This window comes from Crinia signifera, chromosome 9 (assembly GCF_055691185.1).
Source record: "Crinia signifera chromosome 9, ASM5569118v1, whole genome shotgun sequence".
NCBI classification, from domain to species: Eukaryota; Metazoa; Chordata; class Amphibia; order Anura; family Myobatrachidae; genus Crinia; species Crinia signifera.
In genome coordinates this window covers 127,868,715-127,889,963 of record NC_139225.1, presented here as the reverse complement: position 1 = coordinate 127,889,963, position 21,249 = coordinate 127,868,715, and the positions used below count along the sequence as shown (strand labels likewise).

The following is a 21,249-nucleotide window of genomic DNA, read 5'->3' as shown; positions in this document are numbered from 1 at the left end:
CCCTGTGCCGCCCGCCGCCTGGCCGGGGGGATGGTGTGGCGGGTGCGATACGGCACGGGGGGGTGTGCGGGTGATACTGCCGCGCTGAAATCCCCCCAGCGGGGAGCAGGAAGCGGGCGGCGCAGGGGGGCCGCGTTAATTAACGGATGAGGGGAGGGGAGAGGGAGGAGGATTACATACTCACCTGCTCTGCGCTCCCTGCTTTCTGGTACCTCTCTATGGTACCTCGGCGGTTCAGTACCGCCCTCCAGTGGCCGGCACCCTAGGCAAATGCCTAGTCCTGCCTAGTGGTGGCACCGGCCCTGGGTACGAATAAGTAACATTAGCTGTCTTTAGAATATCAGAACATACTAAACAACAAGGGATAAACTATTATAAACATAGGTTGAACTGGGTGGACGCAAGTCTTTATTCAGCCTCACCTACTATGTAACTATGTAACAAGTGCAGGGACAGGGATCCGAAAGGAGCCCATCCTGTTGATGTGTGGTACCCCACTCCAGGGGTACCCCCTTTACCTCTGTACCCCAAAGGAACTGGACAATTGCAGCCAACGCTGCCTAAACAGACCCTGTTGCCCATTGACTGGGGCAGCAAGGGTTAACAATAGAAGCAGGGCGCTAGGACCCAGTTGGTGTCCTTTCCTTGCCCTGGAGCATCGGCAGCTTGGCCCACCAGGATTGGCTGATCGAGTGGCGCGAAAGGCAGGGTGGGTGAGAGGTCAGCCCAGAGAGTAAGGTGTGCAGCATGTGAAGAGAGGAGCGGCACAGTGATTGACAGCGGCGCCCGGAAGCCGCTGTGGGACAGAATGAGTGTGTTGCCGGGGAACCGGGTGTGTAAGTAGCTGCCCCGCAGGAACAGAGAGCCGGGAGGCACTGGCTGGAGAGGTGGGCGCCGAGCAGCAATGGGACACTGAGGGAGTCACCTGCAGGGGTCACTCTGGGACCACAGACACAGCCGCATCCAGGAGCCCAGAGCATCAGCTGGAGGGAGAAGAAGACGGGAGACCAGAGGCTGACCCAAAAGCCGAATGGGGACAGCGGCAGCCACCGCCAGGGACGGTACCACTCGGGACAGCAGACATCCCCACACTCTGGAACACAGGGGCAGATTTATTATGCTCAGTGAAGTGCTAAACTGTCTGGTTTTTATCACCAGCCAATCAGCTCCTACCTGTCATTTTTCAAACCATCTGTAACTTCACACGTAGGAGCTGATTATCCGGTGATAAAAACCAGACAGTTTATCACTTCACTGAGCTTAATAAATCTGCCCCACAATGCGGAGGACAGAGAGCCGAGAATCTTGACTGGCGGGAGGCGGCAGCAGCACCACAGGTACCACAGGGTTTCCGACTTTAATATTCTCCTCTCCGGGAGAAGCCTGGAGAGGAGAGTTTCAGCAGCTGCTTGGGGCGGGGCTTGAGCGTGATGTCACTAAACCACGCCCACATGACGTAAACATGTGAATTTGTGTATCCCCGTGGAGGGGGCGGGGCTAAAATGAAGCAATTTTGACATTTTAGCTCCGCCCCCTCCTCTGAGACCCATGGATTGCGGTATTTAAATGCCGCGATCGGGGGCGCAGCGGGGGTCCCCCCTGAATCCGGGAGGGTTGCCCACCCTTCCGGGTGGCCGGGAGAGGGACCCGATTTTCGGGAGACTCCCGGCCATTCCGGGAGGGTAGGCAACCCTGAGGTACCATGTCTCCCCTCTGAGTGACCCGCACCCTGCTGCCCTGATAAGGCCAACATCCTAAGGCCTGCTTATCGGAGCACTGCCCCAGGAAGTCCTGCCACCTCCATTAAAAGTGCCTCTAAAGCATCTGAAGGCACCAGGACTTCCTATATGCCCTGGCTACCCTGCAGTCCTGTTGCTCCAGCAAAGAGTGCCTCTATAGTACCCTGAGGTGCGCGGACAACCCCAGCCCCTTCAGCCATCTGGCTCACCTGCCTAGTAACTGGCCCCATTGCTAAGGTTGGCCGCCTACCAAAAGTTATGTCTGCAGCCTAGTTAATGTAACTAACAGGAAGCTACCCCAGAAAACAGGGAGTTTTCCTGTCCCTCTACATGAGGACCGTTTATTGTTATTTCTTCCCTTGGAACATAAAGTAGTGTGCACACTATCAAAGGCCTAACTTTTGTCAGTTTGAGGACCTTCCTTCTCGGGACCATTCATCTGAGTCAGTGACTGTTTGCCTAAGGCAGAGACTAAAGTTCAGTGTAGACAGGGTGCATAGCACCATCTGGTGGCCATTTCAATTTACAGCCATATTGCTAGTGCTAGTATCGTGTTTTAATTACGTGTTCTCATTATTATCCGGAAATGTTCTTTCCTCTTGTATTATTCTCGGGATGTCAGTCATGACCGCTAGAGCCTGACCCGTTGAGCATGCTCAAGTGGTCATTGCTTATGTGATGCTTTATCGTGACTGTTTATCTGTTAGGCATTATTCTTGTCGTTTGCACATATTTATTGAAATAATGCAGCGGTCAGTTTGTGTGTCACCAAATAAATCCTTGTTGCTGCTAATTGTGGTGCGCTGTCCTTTTGTGGGTCTTCCCTGGAGTGTACCACTCCCTGCCATAGGTTTTTCCATCTAAATGGCAGTGAAACAACCCCGAATTCGCTGCAGCCATCTGATCCAAGCCCAGGTACCATCTTGTACTGGTTCGTTACAGGGGCCTTGTCACAGACATGCTGAGCCGGGCGCCGGGGGGTCTGCACATGCGCGTTTAGTGCTGACCCCCCGCCGACCCCGGGGACCGCACTGCCCCGGCAGCAGTGCGATTAGTAGCCCATAGGCTACAATGGGCTATCGCCATCTCAGAATAAAACCTATGGGGGATGCGGCTGGCGGTGGTACAGGGGGGGGGGGGGGGCGCAGCAGGGATTTGGAAATTTCTGCTGCACTCCCCCTTTGGTACATTGGGGTGATAATTAATATTTGCGGCTAACCCCCGGAAATGGGTGTTTCAGGGATTTAGCCGCAAATATTGTTTGATAAATGCGGCCCTTAGACAGTGTTGTAACACGCATTAGATTTTCTAGAACAAATCATTATCTGCTATTCAAAATCATATTGGAGAGACATGCCAGTCTCATACACAGGGCTTTTTGTATAAGAGAAAAGCCCTGATAGAAAACAAAAAATCACAGTAGCCCCCCAGGGCTGTGTACTCTCACCCCTGTTCTTCTCCCTGTACACCAACGACTGCACCTCAGAGGCTCAATCAGTAAAGATAATCAAATTCGCTGATGAAACTACCATCCTTGGCCTCATCAAGGACGGGGACGAATTGGCCTACAGACGAGAAGTGGACCGATTGGCCCGGAGCTGCAGCAGCAACCATCTAGAGCTCAACCGTCTCAAAACAGTTGAGATGCTACTGTACCTCCTTTAGCTTCAGTATCATACAAATTCCTTATAAGAGAGGAGGCCTCTTGTACATTACTGGTACCGTGCATCCCCATCCCAACTGCGACTCTGTACTTCCCATTGCAGCCATGTCTGCTAATTTTACTAGGTCTATTCACATCATGGATCTGATGCAGACTCTAGATACTAAAATAGCAATACCATACTGACTCTACCATATGACAGAGAGCAAACTCATTTGCATTCGTGTTTTGAAATCTCCTGCCCGCCCGACGCTATGACCAGACGATGCAGAGCAGGGAGAGAGTCTCTTCTCTCTGGCGCTTTCAGACTATAGGTTTGTGCTATCCATGGTACAGAAGCAGCAGTGTGTGTAAGGGTGTGTGTGTTACCCCCCTTCTCCCGAAGGCTGCCGTAGGTAGAGATACCAGTGCAAAGGTTCCATATTCTATATGGTTTCCATAGCTTCAAAATTCAAGGTGCATTTTTTTTATTTTAATTGTAGAAGATCGCCGACCACTGATCTGTAGAAAATCAACTCAGAGACTCGAATTTCCAATTTTTTATTTTTTATTTTTTTTTATATCAATAAATACATAGAAAATACATTTCATCTGAGGCCACCCTTCTAGATATGCAAAGTATCTCATCCACCACTATTGGATTAAAAAGTTCTGGGCAAGGATATTATAACTTACTCCTAATAACTTTTTTGAATCGCATGTAAAAATAGTTTGTCACATGAGTGTAATCAGAAATACACGGGAGAAATTGTTTTAGCGCTTACACGATGATGTCACAGAGTGCAACCTGCGAAACGAACGTCTCTTCTCTGTGATTTGTCTTCATGTACCTTAAAAAATCCTGAGCAAATATGTCGTGGAGGAAGATGCCAGCTGAACATTCCGGCATCCTTCACTGGTGTAAGCAACAGCCCCCTTAGGGTACCAGGTCATTCTCCCTTATCCCCAGGACCTCATGTTTATGAAACACAATCTCAGATTAATGCCATAGTAGAGGTCAATGTCTTCACAGGAGACAGTAGCAACCTCTCAGCGGGTCCATGCATCCACGTCTGTAGTGCTATGTCCTCATGCCGGGCACAGCTGCTGGTCTGCAGGAAGATCAGGATAACCCCTAGTATGCGCCTATGCAAAGGGATAAGAGAACATGGGCACACCCTCTGTGGGAGCTTCTAAAACACTAGCCTATCTCGTTCTCCCTCCCTTCAGAATACTTTCCATTGCAGTCAGATGTTCTACACATGAAAACGGTCGACGCGGTTGAAAGGTCGGCGCAAACACAAGATCGACATGGAAAAGGTTATCATGGAAAAATGTCGACATGAGTTTTTCATGATTTTTTTTTTTATAAAACCGACTTGTTCATACTTTACCATCTCGGTGGGTATAGAGGGAGAACATAATAGTGCCTGAAGCATGGCGAGCACAGCAATCCATGCGAGGGGACACTGTACACTTATACGGTGTCCTTGTACCTATGACGATACCCACCTTTTTTTTAACTTGCGTTGACCTTTTTTTCATGTTGAGCTTTTGCTTGAGTCGATTTTGACCATGTCCACCTAATGCATGTAGATCTGTTTCATGTGTTGACCTTTTGACTGTCGACCAATCATGGTTGACCTTTCAACTGTTCATCTGGACACTGTCAACCTAACAACCCATACCCATCCAAGGTTGGGACAGTGCCCTCAAAAATGGCCAATTGGAAGGGTAGGCAGGGCTTAAAGTGGTCATGTAGAGGTGGTGGAACTTATTTCCCCTGCCATCGATGCTCCCACACACACACACACCCATTAGGGAAATCTGGGCCAGTGCCAGGGATTTTGGCACCCCCTGCAAACTATAAGTTTATGCCCTACCTCCCATACTTTATAAAGGGACAGTGGTCATACAATTGTGCCCCCAATTTAAATAATTTCACATGATAGCACAATCTCGTTCACATAACACCATATGTAGTGCCCCCTTACTCACGTTATGACACTCAGTAGTGCCCCTTTTCATGTTACGCTACATAGTAGTACTCCATAATCCGCATACATGTATGCAACAAAGTACCATTGCTTATACACAATGCCCATAGTCGTACTGCTCCTTTTACATAATGCCCACAGCAATAGTACCTTGTGACAGCTTGAAATCACATACATACAGTATGGTGCGCCAAAAAAGAATGCTGCTGGGACAGTCTTTTCTGTTGGAATTACTGTGCATGGCTTTGATGGAGGGGGAACTAGTTTCCTCTACCATTACAGGTGGTGGAACTCAGTTCCATCCAGTCCCCCCTACTTTAACCCCTGGGTGTAGGTCATTGAAAATCTTAGAATTTATAAACTATGCAGCTGTCACAGAACTGGCGATTAGACCTGCATACAGTAAGCACATTTTGGGGCTCATTTACAGATGGATGTATTCCAGGTTAGTTTTTGCATAGCATATGCATTTGTGGGCTGCGCACAAAATTCCTACACGTGTGTGTATGTAAAGAATTGCACATGGCTCACTTATGTCTGAAAGGATGTATTATATCAAGTCACAGCTGTCTATTTGTATTACTTATTAGATATTAAGAAGATTCACATTTGATTTTTACAGGTATAACATTTTTGGGAGGTAATTATATTTAGTTCAGTGCCAGTGAACCAACTGCCAGTGAGTCAGTTTGAAATGGCAGTTGGTGGCAGTGGTTTTGGCTCCCCTATTTGAATTTTTAACTGTGCTGCAGCCCCACCTCTGGAGCCACCACTGGTAACATTTTACTGTAGCACATGTGATTTATTATTATTAAAAAAACAGTTGCGGTAATATTGGCAACGCCCCCCTATAAAAAAAAATCCCCCTCCCCAACCCTGCCTTCACCGCCAGGTCTGTGGCCGGGACCTGCAGATCTTCCTGTCTGCCGTCCCGGTGCTCCTCCTGGCTGGCTCCTGCTAATGATAATGTCCATCACAAAATGGCTGCCCCTAACATCCGCATCCTGTAGCATCCTAAATAAGTGCCTGCTGTAAGGAGGTGGATGTTTTTGTGGGCTATTTGTCATTAGCAGGAGCCAGAAGGAGCGTCAGAACAAGTAGATCTGTGGGTCCTGGTGGTGGTGGAAAGCAGAGGGGTAAGGCAGGCTGGTCCAATATCCCCGCAGCCCCCCGGCACCCACACTTACTCAGCGCCTCGCCACAACCGCGGAGTCTGCGGGCTATTGTTACTGTATGCAACTGTAAAAAAACAAACAAAAAAAAAACACAAGACTCTCTTGTGTATATGACACTTCATTACAGTTAGGTCCATCTTAACATATATGCAAGAATTATGTTAATGAGAATATCACATGAGCATAAAAAGCAGCGCTAAACAAGTTTAAAATAAAAGTCAATGTTTAATACCCAAAAATAATAAACACGTTAATCTAAAATAATCACACATAAAAGGCACACAAAGAATATTTGATTAAAACGGCCTGAGGTATGGAAAAGCCACATCAATATGTAGTGGGTCTGGGGACATATATTAAAGCCATATTTGCCAGATCTGGATGGAGGAATAAGGGGGAGGTATTTATAATTACCAAGCTGGTCGCCACAAGTGGAACAGCAAGTGTCCTGGAATAAGACGCAGTCCAATGCACTCCTTGTGTAGAATATATGCAAGCAGGTTATTTAGCATAACACAGTTCCTCTGACTGTTCCTCTGGTGTGGATCCTATTGTTGACCCGACTTAGGTCGACAGGCATTAAGTCGACACTGTTGGGTCGACAGGGTTCTAGGTCGACATGGGTGAAGGTCAACAGGTGTCTAGGTCGACATGGGACAAGGTCGACATAGGTTTAGGTCGACAAATGTGTTAGGTCGACATGGGTTAGGTCGCAAGGTCGACATGGGTTTTTTCACTGTTTTTTTACCCGAATGTCCACACAGTCGACATGGACACAGATGGAAGTCAACCACAGACCCTTGCTTCGCTCCCCATGCTTCGGGTATGGTGCCTTGCTGCGCTTGGCACACTATTTTATTCTCCCACCATGCCCTAGTGGACATGTCGACTAAAAAAAAAAAGTTTAAAAAATCCATGTCGACCTCGCGACCTGTCGACCTAACCCGTCATACTAACGCATTTGTTGACCTAGAACCCTGTCGACCCAACGGTGTCAACCTAATGAATGTCGACTTAAGTCGGGTCGACAATACAACCCTATCCCGTTATGCCAAATAACTGCTTGCATGTATTCTACACCAGGGGTCAAATGTAATAGGATGAGAAATTCAGAAAATCTCCAGGTTTTTTTAAAGCGGCAATCATTTACACTGCAAAATCAAACTGGTGTTGCAGTGTAAATGATTGCCACTTTAAAAAAACTAGAGATTTCTTACCAAATCTCTCACTTTCTGAATCTCTCATCCTATTACATTTCACCCAAGGAGTGCATTGGACTGCGTCTTATTCCAGGACACTTGCTGTTCCACTTGTGGCGACCAGCTTGGTAATTATAAATACCTCCCCCTTATTCCTCCATCCAGATTTGGAAAATATGGCTTTAATATATGTCCCCAGACCCACTACATATTGATGTGGCTTTTCAATACCTCAGGCCATTTTAATCAAATATTCTTTGTGTGCCTTTTATATGTGATGATTTTAGATTAACGTGTTTATTATTATTGGGTATTAAACATTGATTTTTATTTCAAACTTGTTTAGCGCTGCTTTTTCTGCTCATGTGATATTCTCATTAGCATAATATTTGCATTTTGACTTTTGTGAGGACTGACTATCCTCCACGTTAAAGCAGCAGCCATATATAGAGAATGCGATCATATCAAGCTCCCAAAACTATAACTTTGGTTATTTTGTTGCCATCTTAACATATAGGCACACTGGGCAGCTGCCAGGGGTAGATTGGCAAAAGAAGCCATGGGAAGATTCCAAGTGGGTCGACACACCTGTGGGTCTGCCTGAGGCCCAGAAAGGGTGACAAACAGGTGGTAAGGATGTATTAGTGGGTAGAAGGTGGCATGCTGGTGTGGGTGTGTTAGGGGGTAGAAGGTGACAGGCTGGCAATGTGGGCGTGTAAAAGAGCCACTTTAAATGTCCCGAGCCTCTCATGATGATACCAGGGAAATGCATTATAATGGAATTAGCATAAAGTTGCAGACACAACTGCAGGAGAAGACACAAAGACAGCTGCAGACACAACTGCAGGAGAAGACACAAAGACAGCTGCCCATGTCCCACAATGCTAGGGGTCTCCAAGCCAAGGAGGATTGTGTTCTGATCACACACAGAGGCGTAGCTAGGGTGGTATCGGCGGAGCACCAGCTCCAGGCGCCGACATGTCACCTGGTGCCGGAGCTCTGCTGCCGGCTCCCCCGCCCTGCTCGCCCGCTCCCCGCTGTGCCCGGCATCAGTCTGCACTGGGGACAGTTAAAACCCGGCGTGCGCTCTCACTGCGCATGTGCCGGTTTGGGACGCCGGAGGCAGGGATGCGGTGCCATGACGTCATCAACGTCATGGCGCCGCATCCCTGCCTCCGGCGTCCCAAACAGGTGCCCTTGCTCCGGACACCGTGGAACCAAGCTACACCACTGATCACACAACCAGAGCAGCCAGGCAGCACACTCTATCTGACTCATCCTGCAGCCAGACATTGGGTGGGATGCACTAAAGGAAAAATGCGGTAAAAACCCCACTATTGTGGTTTTTACAGTGTTTTGGTATGCAGGAAATCCCACACGCAGGGTTTTCACCATGGGGAGTAGCGCCAGCAAAAACTGGCAATACCCCATAGAATCTCCCTCCTCCCTCGCCTGTGTCCGGGCAGCCTCCTGCTGTGTTACCCGGACCAGTGACCTCATCCTCCCTAGCCCTGTGCATCCCCTTCCGGGTGCAGGGAGGAGGAGGCGGAGCCCCACAGCAGCAGGATGCAGCAGCAGTGTAGGAGGAGGGACAGCAATTCAATGGGCATCCTGGCTGATTGATGGATGACTGGAGCTACTCACCAATCAGCGTGGATAGAACATATGGATGGCACAGGAGGGGTATTTTATGATGTATGGGCCCCAGTGTATTGCTTTGCCCAGAGCCAACTATGCTGTTGAGAGAGAGAGAGAATATAATAGTGTGGTGCAGTGAGGCACCGTGCCCGAAGCATGGGGGCGGGTATGTATCATTGGACAGACAAGCAATAGGTCGACGACTGAAGGTCACCATGACTGAAGGTCAACATGGGGTTATGTCGACACAAGCATCTGGCCGACATGCGGAAGGTCAACAGTCAAAAAGTCAACATGGGGTTTTTGCACTTTTTTTTTACCCGAATGTCAACATGGACACCAGAACGTAACACCGCGTCCCCTCGCCATGCTTCCGGCACACTATTTTATTCTCCCTCCATGCCCTAGTTGGTTGATAGGGCATGAAATACCACCTGTTGGCACATGTCGGCTCAAAAAAAGTGAAAAACCCCATGTCAACATTTTGACTGTCGCCCTTCCCTATGTCGACCTAATGCATGTCAACCTAAATTGGGTCCACCCAATGACCCAAACCCACTGGGAGCTAGGGGTAGATTATATTTTCTCCTCTGAATGCTGCAAAGTGTTTGCTGACATCCCCAAGTATATACAGTAGGCCCCATTCTCTTCCTATGCAGAGATGCTGTGACATACAGTGATACACCTGTTACACAGCATACACCATATTCTGATATCCAAGTTCCACACAGTATTTCCTTTAGGTACAGTACATGAAGTGAAGTTTGAGAACCTCTGCTGAATATATATATAATAATAACGATAACTCTGCAGTTTTGTCGCTGTATGAAATCGAGGCCTGGCTTCCCTGTGGAGATCCCCAGCTTGCTGAGTGAGAAAAGCTGTCATGAAGGTTTAGAATATGCTAAAGTCAAGTGGTTCCTGATCCAGAACTACACCAGAAACTGCCTATAAATCATGACAGCAGCTTGTTCCAAACACAGGGGATTTACATCTTTGTTCTTTACATTTATTAACCATCACGAATACCCATTCATTCCAGTGGCGGTTTATCTAAGTCTGATTCACCGGCATTCTAATGGATCTGCAAAATCCTTTTAGTGATATTATGGCAGAAGTTCCCAAACCCGGTCCTCAAGGCACCCCAATGGTCCAGGTTTTAAGTATATTCATGACTTACACAGATGGTTAATTGTATCATATTGCATTCCTCCTAACTGTCCCGATTACTGCAGGACAGTTCCTCTATTTGCAGGTGGCCAACCCTGTCCTCAAGATCTACCAACAGTTTATGTATTCCATACAACTTGTGGACCTATAGTTGGAATAAATGCAGCATGTTTGACAATGTGACAGTTAGTAATGACTACACCTGTGCACCTGCTAGGTGATTTGGAAAACATGGACCGTTGGTAGATCTCAAGGCCCGGTTTGACCACACCTGATCTAATTGGACACTGTTCCACTCTCCTGCATGCCACAGTGTTTCGCAGGCAGAGGAGACAGTTGGGGAAGCCAGTAATCCCCGCTGCTCTGTTTTGTAAAGCAGCTGTTGATCACTTATAGACAGGGCGGTAAGGAGCCTGGTTGGGCCCAGGTACTTTTCGGGGGGCCTGGTCTAATCATGTTACTGAAAACTGTTTTTTTATGCTTGACATCGATGGAGGGAAACCATCTGGTTCTCCCCCCATTAATGACAAAACCATTCTACATCAGCCATAAACCACCGATGATTTCAAATCATCGATGGCCGATGGCCATCCCTACTGCCAGGTAACAGGGACCCGCCTGAGCCAGGTTAATTTGTATCCCCCGCCTCTTGACACCACTACTAAAGATGCCTTGCTGAAGTGGGAGATACACAGTATTTAAATAATGGACAACAAACGGCATCACAACATGTTCAGGGGGAAAAGTGATATCAGAGAGGCCCCGATTATTAGCAGCACTTGTCAAATCCATGCCCAATGGAAGTGCCTTATGTAAAAATAACCCTGTAGTTAGTGTAAGCTGGTTAAAACTGGAAATCTGCTACTACCCAGGAGGTTGCTGTGCTGTCAGGGAAGTAAAACTACAGGGGACTATGGCTGGCATGAAATGCCTAGCACTTACCAGTAACACGGCGCGACCACTGCTCAGTGCTAGGAACACTGAGTCACATAACACAGGGGTGGGCAGCCTGGAGGGGCCACGTGACTAAACCTTGGCCCAGATAAATGCCATCAGTTTACAGGGTGAAAGAGATATAAAAAAAAGGCAAAAATTAGCTATAAAGAAAATGCTGCATTCACATTGTCTTATATAACTGCCGCAAACACATAAACCTGTCACTTGTATTTCTCTCCTTAACTTTCATTCTGCAGCTATAACATAGGCAATGTAAGGAAAGGGATACAGTGTACAGTGCACCTTTGTGATGCATACGCTGCTTCCTATGGCAATTGTCTTATTGTTTTCTCACTGGCTCTAATTGATGCAGGCAGGATGTGTTTGCAAACTCCAGGTGGGCCCGCTCCTCTTCACAGCGTAGTATACTCTGGCATCATGCCAGAGCCTACTGTGTATGTGCATGTCTCCTGAAACATGGCGCCCACCATGTTCTGGAGTCACAAATTTCTACTGTGCATGCGCAGCGGCCATTTTCCCTGAAAGGTGGGGTGCAGTGCGTGCGGTCCACTGGACCCAGGGACGCGTGTGCACCTCACACATTGCACCCAAGATAGAAATAACTATGGATGCAAGACACAATGCATATCTCCCAATTGCCCCTATTTTTACGGTACAGTCCTAATTTTTTGGGGGACTGTCCCATTCGCGGCTGGCAGTGTCCTGGCGTGGGGCCTAGCATTAGAATGTTTCTCATACAAATTTTCAGATATTTTAAAGTACAAGTTTATTTAATAAGATGCGGTTAGTAGAGGTCAAAGTCAATATAAATGGGTAAATAAAAGTCAAAGGGTGGTATTCAATTGTTTCTCACCAGCATTTCATCCCTCAATTAGATGGGAGATCAGGCGTGATATAACAATTGAATACCACCCCAAGTGTTAGATTACACCTTACCCCTCCAGCATCTTATATTGCAGTTTGCTGAATAGTTGTATACACTGAACAAGACTGATGACATCATCATCATCATCAAGAAACCCAGGAAGAATTGCTCTATTTGGTATATTATTAAGACTGAAGGTCCAAGTTGGCTTTAGTGGCCCTTACAGTGGCTTCAAGGGGATGACACCATCCGAGGGGGTGACACCGAATTAGCAGGGCAGCGGAATTGCTTGTGCATTCCACACTGTGCTGGGAGAGACTGGGGGGTCCGGCAGCTCCTGGAGTGCTGAGCAACCCTCAATGTGAAGGGAAAAGGGGAGTGGCCAAAATATCACACCACTTTCATGCACCCAACTATAGCTTGCGCAAGGAGTACGCACTGGTAGACACCAACTGTAATGACACCTCTGGCTGGTATCAAATACATGCTTTTGTTAACATTGATTAATCCTAGTAAAAACGGGTAAACAGAAATAAGAATTTAATAAACTTCTTCCAATAAGCCAAAACCCACCAGAATCTGTGCTTGTATTCAGGAATGTTTGTGCTGTGTTCTCGTTGACCCGCCCTATCCTCAAGCACCGCCACATGTCAATACCAGCGGGTGAGCGGCCTTTCAATGCATTCTGAATTCTAATGCAACTTGTTTCTTAGACCATTTTCTACATTAGTGCATTGTGTACCGGATACGCTGAGTCTACGTTGCCTCATCTTATTTCACAAATATAGCTGTAGCTTAAGATAACATTGGGTCCTGGAATGCACACAATGAAAATGTGGTACATTTCTTTAGCCAGCACAACTGGCATCTTATTCTCTTTATCATGGTTCTCTTAACAATACTGTGAGCATGACAGAAAACCAGCAGTGCCCTGTTTTATCCTCTTGTAGGCAATCCAACATGGATGAACCTCTCGACCATCGCACATGACAGAGTCCTATTATATATGCACAGCCCTCGTGTAGTGAGGCTGTCCCTGGCATCTCTGGGATTGTTCTTAGCATGCTGGCTGGAGAGCATGGGATGGTATTGGCGTGGTGTGAGTCTGGCACTGTTGCCGGTACCTTAGATGCATACAAAAATCCAGGACATCTTGAATAACTATGTAGGCTCCATAGAAAAAGGTGGAAAATTGAGGTGTTCGACAGGAGCCCGCATTTGCTTCCTCCAGGTTGCTAAGGTTAATTACCTGTGGCAGTGGTTCTAGGAGATGGGATGTGTTCCTCGTCATCATTTCCATTCCATAAAATGAGCAGTTGTATAAATCAGTATCATCCACAGTACACAGAGGCCTTCATGACCACCCTATGATGTCTAGTGGGGTACCCTCTTCTCACAGGCTGTATAGGCCCAGTAAACAAATCAGTACATCATAAGGTTCTAGATGGTTGTGTATATATAAACAAAGATAATAACCAGCAGGTTTAAGATGGTTCCAATAATACCCAACATGGCTAAAATACGTTCTTCATGGTCTTCCTTAGACTCTTCTGGACAACCCGGATTCATTCCTTCTCGTCGCCCCCCTGGAATCATTTTCACTTAGACCTGTTCTCTTGGTGATGCCGCCAATCTCTGGAGAGGAGAAAGATAAACCAAGTTACATTGCTTGTTTATTTTATTATCACATGTTCCCTATAAATCAGGCATTCCCAACCATGGTCCTCAAGACACACCACCAGTGCAGGTTTTAGTGATATCCAGGCTTTAACACAGATGGTTAAATCAAAATAACTGAGGTACTAAGTAAGTCACCTGTGCTCAAGCCTGGATATCACTAAAACCAGCACTGTTTGTGTGCCTTGAGGACCCTGGTTAGGATTGCCTGCTTTAAATGATAACCTGAATCACCCTATACATAACAGGCATTCCCTGTAGGAGAGGTCTTGTAGCCTAGCGCAGGGACTTTGGTTAAGGCTGCAATAGAAGATCAGGATGATTGAAGAAAAGAGAGGACTTGATTGTTTGAGACCACCTTGGAGTGACAGAAGCAGCAGGTTTAGTTGGGTATGAGGATTACCTCTGTGGAAAAAGAAGCACAAGGACAGAATTTGGGCCTGATTAGAAAGTTTATAATGAATTGTTATAACCCTGGATACTTTGTTTCTTCTAAAAATATGTCTAACCCTGTTTTTCAAAGTATCAACTGAGTATCCCAACCTTCTCTGGCAGAGTATTCCATAACTTACCTGCCATTACTGTAAGAAACCCTTCCTTCACTGAGTGTGAAACTTAGATGGTGACCACGTGTCTTGTGTACCGATCTCTTGGTAAACAGTTCTCTGAATTGACCCTTGATGTATTTGTATATATTAATCATACCTCCTCTTAGATGCCTCTTCTCTAATGTGAACATACCTAACCTGGCTAGCATTTCCTCAATCCCCATGCCTTTGTTGCTGCTCCTTGACATTGAGCACTATAGCTTATACCCCATTGATACCGCATCCTTGACCTGGGTTCTTGCCAGGTTGATGACAGGGCCGTCTTAACGCATGGGCTTTATGGGCACTTGCCCAAGGGCCCCATAATTCTTGGGGCCCAACTCCCAAGCCTTCCATCCCAGGCCATCTGATACCCCTCTCTCTATCTGCGGAACTGGCACTGCCATGGGCAGAAGCACCGTCTGGGTGACAAGTATGGGGGGAGCAGTTCTTGCGGTGCCTCTACTCCTGCGCTCAGGAGTCCAGTAGCAGCTGTCACTCTGTACTGGCGGCTTCAAGCTGTTGTAAGGTGGCGGCGCCCAGAGCTGAACCGCCAGATAGTGTAATGGTTAGCATTACTGCCTCACAGCGCTGAAATCATGGGTTCAATACCCATCATGGCCCTAACTGTGCGGAGTTTGTATATTCTCCTGTGTTCGCGTGGGTTTCCTCCGGGCTCTCCGGTTTCCTGTCACAATCCAAAAATATACTGGTAGGTCAATAGGCTTCCAACAAAAATTAACCCTAGAATGTCTGTGTGCACGTATACATGTGGTAAGGAATATAGATTGTAAGCTCCACTGGGGCAGGGACTGATGTGAATGTTCAACTATACTCTGTAAAGCGCTGCGGAATATGTGTGTGCTATATAAGAAACTGTAAATAAATAAATGTACCAGGTAAATGCCCCCCCACAAGCAACTACTACAGTATATGCTACAGAAACCCTTATCTGCACGCCGCACCTGGAAATGACAATAGACGGAGCGGCGGACAGACAGCAGTGCTGATGAAGAATCCTGCTGGCTCCACTGCTGCCTAGCCACAGAAAAGCACTTTTCCACCAATGCTGATAGGGTAAGTTAGGGACAGGGCACGCTGGGACTTCTAACCAAATCTCAAAGGAGAGTAAACATTAACCCCTTTTTTTCCTACAGATGTTCACTTTAACTTAATTTATTTGTATTTATATATTTATTTATTTATTGCTATACTCATTTCAATTTCAAGCGCTCATATACATTTTTGTCAAATCACCCACTTAATTTGAGCTTAACGCGAGTTGCAACTGCCTACATTTGAGGTAGGAGGTCATCAGATATAACACACACACAGACACACACACACACCCTGACTCGTAGACAGTCTGAATCCCTGCGGGTACAATGCCATTGCTGGAATCCCAACTGTTCAACTGCCCGACAGTCGCGATCACGACCAATAGCATGTAAGGGTTTTTTTGTTGCTGTATTTCAAAGATGTCATATTCCGGTGACGTTGTATTAAAGTTTCGACAATTTATTATTTTTTATATATTTTTTATAATTTTTTAATCTTCTTAAAAAGGGCGTGATATATTAATAAACATCGCCGCCCCTCACCGCCCGGCCGCCGTGATGCCAGCGCAAATTTATTAACATATGCAGCTGGCATCGCAGTGCGGTGATGGAGGCTCCCCCGCGATACCTGTAATGTGGTGTGCGGGGGGGGGGGGGGAGTTTCGTCACCCCCCTGGGCACCTCCTCCTCCCCTCATGCCGGGACAGCTCAGCGTGGCTCCTGGGTGCCGATTTATGTTTTTGCTTTTGGGTGCTCAAGCCAAAAATATAGAGGAGTGGCTTCATGGGGAAGGGCCACAAAATAATACCAATTTATATTACGGAGCACAGTTGTCTCCAATATTTAAATTACGGCAACAGAGTTCCACATACATAAATGCCCCCACAGTGCAGGTACATAAAAGCCCCCACAGTGCAGGTACATACATGCTCCCACATTGCAGGTACATAAATGCTCCCGCAGTGCAGGTACATAAATGCCCCCGCAGTGCAGGTACATAAATGCCCCCACAGTGCAGGTACATAAATGCTCCCACAGTGCAGGTACATAAATGCCCCCACAGTGCAGGTACATAAAAGCCCCCACAGTGCAGGTACATAAATGCTCCCGCAGTGCAGGTACATAAATGCTCCCGCAGTGCAGGTACATAAATGCCCCCACAGTGCAGGTACATAAATGCTCCCACAGTGCAGGTACATAAAAGCCCCCACAGTGCAGGTACATAAATGCCCCCACAGTGCAGGTACTCCACGGACAGAATACACTCTTCCTGGCATATTGTTTCCCGGGTGGCGGGTCCGGTAATGTGGGTGCTGCAGCCGCAAATTAGCAAGTTAATATGGCGGCCCAGCAGCGGGGCTCGGGCCCGTGGGTGCTCATCAATTTCCATGGGTGCTCGGGCCCTTGAGCACCCACATAATTGGCACCTATGGCATGGCTGTCCCCGGCGCCTTCTCCTCCCCCCTGCAGCTGGAAGGACATATAGCTGCGTTGCTAGGGGGAGGAGGGGTTTTACCTTCCAGGTCCAGGAGGACCTGCAGCAAGGTAAGCCGGAGGGAGGGGGGGCGGCGGGTTTGCGGTGGAAGTGGTGGGCTGCGAAAAGAAGCCCATAGGCTTCTATAGGGTATCCTTTGGGTGGCGATACCCTGCTATGCAGTGATGCGGCGGCCGGGGATTCATATATTAGGAAATGTGGAAAGACCCCCGAAAACGGGGGTTTTACCGCATTTTTAGCTTAGTACATCCTGCCCATAGACAGTAGAAGAGTGAGAAGGCCCCCATACACTAGTACGACTTCTCTGAGCAGAGATGTTGTCTGTGATCCCCCCTTGAACCACCCGGGAGGTTTCGATATGTTGTATGCAGCCCTTTTGCATACGATATATGGCATGCGCCTGTCTGGCTTGGCTGCGATCCGACAGATCTCTCCTACACCCAGTGCGACTCGCAATGTGCACAGAATCACACATTGCATTGGACCTGCTGTCAAATATATGCGATTTGGATGTTTTTTAAGTGATTGATCACAGTAATCGCATAAAACGTGACCAAGTCGCACGTGTATCACCTATTATATGGCCACTTTTACTTAAATAGACCTCTAGGCTTGTTACTACATGCATTCCGACAAATTTTACAAACATTACTTTTTCTAAAAAATATTCATCCCACCCCAAGATTGTCTTTATGCTGTATGTGAGAGGGTTTTTTTTAACCCTTCAAGTGCTAACATCTCCGTGAGAGATGTCACAATGGCCCTTATTCTGATCGATGCGGATATTCCCGCTTGCGTACAGGCCGCCGATGTTTATCTTCTGCGCATGTGCAGAGGTCACTCTGCGCATGTGCAGGCGATTTCGCCGCAAGGATTCTCTATACGCCGCACAGGGGGCGTAGAGGGGCGTGAGGGGCTACTTATCCTCATTACCCTATGCATACGCCCCGCGTTTCATGGGCGTTCCCATGCAAACGCGGGGCGTATGCATGGTAATGAGGCCGTGACGCGTGGGTACGGGGCGGGCATCTGACATCGCCGGATGTCAGCTGCCCGCCCCCATACAAGATTTCACACGGACAAGTGTCCGTGTGGTCTTGTGTTGCGGGACCTGGTGGAGCGTGCGGCCCTGCATTCGATGTTCGGCGACCATCGAATGCAGGGGCTGCTCCCACCATGGAGGAGGCGTATCCCCGTCCAATTTCATGCGGATCGCCACATATCCGCGTACGGACGGCCGTGGCGATCCGTATGGAAGGCGGGGATTCGCCTGCACGGTCGGAGCCGCATATGCGGCTCCGGCCGCACCAACCAGAATAAGGGCCTGTATACGGTGAAATGTAAAGGGATTTTACTATTCAGTGGTAAGGGACATAAACAGCTTGGCTGATAATACATGGCTAAAAGGCACAGAAACTCCAACATAATGCAGTCATATAAAGATGATCAACCCCCTTTAATTGACTTTACTGACAGAGACCGAGTGCATTATTTCTATCCTGTGTACAGAGGCTAGAACACTAAGCATCTGCATATACATACATATATACATACACTCTGCTAATCTGGGTCATATAAACGTGCTCGTGCCTTGTGTTAGCAATGAGTACCTACCATGCACAGCATGACTTTCTGGGAGCAGATTCCACCGGAGCAGCTGCTCTCCTCCTCCTCCTCCCTCTCCGACCAGATCTGGTCAGGAAAACTTCACCAACCGTCGTCTTTTGTTTAAAAATTCTTTACTGAAGACAAAGATAATCTCCTAATACTGATCCAAATATCATAACATCTGGAGAGGGGGGATGGAGCCCTGTGCTAGGTACCTCCATTGTTAGGGTCCTTAAATTAGGACAAGTGTGCCCTTCATATAATCTCCTCCAGATGTGCCGCGGTAGGTGGCTCCGTTTCAAGTCCACAGGCTTTTATCATCTCCGGGGATAACAATTGTATATTGCAACACATAAAAAGATTTACTGAATGTAAACAGATTTGGCTGTAAAACTGCTAATCCCCTGTAAAGGTGAAGACTTCAGCTCTAATCTCTTATAAACCATGTAGAAATGTCAGTGCAGCAATGTATTCCTGTAGATGTGACCAGTGCATTGGAGTCATGTTCAATTGGCCAAAAATGTCAGCAGGTCTATTGTTTTAGGTGCAAAGTGGATAAAAAAGTTACCAATGGCGTTAAAATGTATTACTGTTGAGAGAAAGGGTCCGCTACCTCCAAAGGTGACCCGAGACAGGTCATGCCCCCTCTCTGTACACAGTGCAAGTTAGGGAAGTCTTGTGCACACGCAGTGACAGTATCCACATGCACACGTGAGAGACACAGAGGGAAACAAAACAATCTCTGGGTAACATAAAGTGGAAGTGACTGCTTTGGGGCGCTGGGATAGGCCAGGATTGGCTGCTGCACACAAGGCTGTCACTGGAATCCTTGCACTGATGATGCACAGTCGTCCAATGTGTCAGGGCAATCCGGGTCTCATTCAGCCTACCTGCTTCCCCACATCCTTCCTTCTGTCCAAGCAGCCTTCCTCCGAGACAGGAATTTCTTCATGTGCTAACTGAGGATATGGCAAATGCACTTCCCACCTGATTATTTCCTGTTTTTTTTTGTTTCCAGGGCTAACGTATTCCTGGTGACTGGATCCAGAGGATGGAGGTGAACAGGACGCACTGAATGGAGTGTAGGTGTGAGAAGCCAGCTCCCACAGTACAATAGCTCCAAGCTCCTCGGTGGCACAGGTGGTCGGATCCCGATTGCCTGCAGTAGCTGCTCTTCCCAGCCTCTGTGGATGGAGACAAGCGGTGATTTATGATTCCTTTCACTGATCTGCATCCATCTCATCTCTGCTATCTCTACCATCCATTCATCAGACCGTATCTTGTGCTTTTAGTGTCCATTCTTCTTTCCCTCTTCTTCTATGAAGCCACCCCCTCCCACCTCTCTCTCTCTTTCTGCAATATCCTCCCCCGTTCCTCAGGCAATATCTCCTCCCGTCTGCTTATATGCTGTCCTCCCCTCTCTCCCTGTCCCCAATTCTCCTCTTTCTCCTTTTCATCCTTTTCTATGTTGCACCTTGTTTCTTCTTTCCCAACCTGGATAGTGAGACTCTCCTCCTCTCCCCTCCTCCTTAATATCCATCCTCCCCTGTTCTCCTCCTCTGTCCTCCCACCCACCTCTCTGTTCCTCTTCCTACTGTTACTACCCATTATATGATGTGCTAAATTCCCCTACTACATGTGCTTTGTACTTTACCCTTCTTTGTCTGGACAGCTGATACTCAATACATGCTACAGCTCTTTATAGACAGAAATCGTGGTTCTTACATACAGTATTTTGGGATCTGCGGTCATAAGTGAACTTCGTATGACACATCTAGATCAGTGTTACACTGGCTAGGAAAGTGTGCCATTGTCCCAAGGCCTCTCAAACTCGGTCCTCAGGACCACACACATTTCACGATTTCCAGGTCACTGGGCAGGTACGCAGGTGCACTCATTACTCACTGACACCTTTTAAAAGTGCCACAGGTGGAGCTAGTTATTTCACTTGATTTTGTGAGGAGACCTGCAAAACATGCACTGCGTGGGGTCCTGAGGATCAAGTTTGAGGACCTGTGAATTATACTGTTTAAACACTTACTGTAACACACCATGATCCCATTACAAATAACAGACTTCTATATTGTTACCAAACTATCGTTTTTTAACCATTTTATCTACTGTATGAGGCAATAGGACAACGGTTCCATAGTAGCCTCTACCCTCACACATAATCCACAGAAAACTGTAACTGTGCCAATAAAAAATGTTGAACATTTTTGTCCGCACCTTATTTGATTCTCTTGTAAAATGAGCCAAAACCATTAACCAAAATATCACATGGAAACAAGTCCCGGCACAAGGTTACTATGGACCCTGGCGGTTAATTAAATCACCTCCACACTCTAGCATTTATGTTCTCTTTCTCTCCTGACACCTTTTGATTATGGCTCAATGGGGCAGATGTATTAAGCCTGGTGAAGAGATAAACTGGAGATAAAG

General features: G+C 47.3%; 1 long non-coding RNA gene across 1 annotated transcript in view; it reads left to right on the top strand.

The window, feature by feature from the left end:
- The window catches only part of LOC146035997 (uncharacterized), a 63,602-nt gene extending 42,604 nt beyond the window's left edge, over positions 1-20,998 (top strand). Inside the window, exon 3 of the long non-coding RNA XR_014460755.1 lies at positions 19,826-20,998. This is a non-coding gene — a long non-coding RNA (uncharacterized LOC146035997). The remainder of the gene's footprint in view (positions 1-19,825) is intronic.
- The last annotated feature ends 251 nt before the right edge of the window (positions 20,999-21,249 follow it).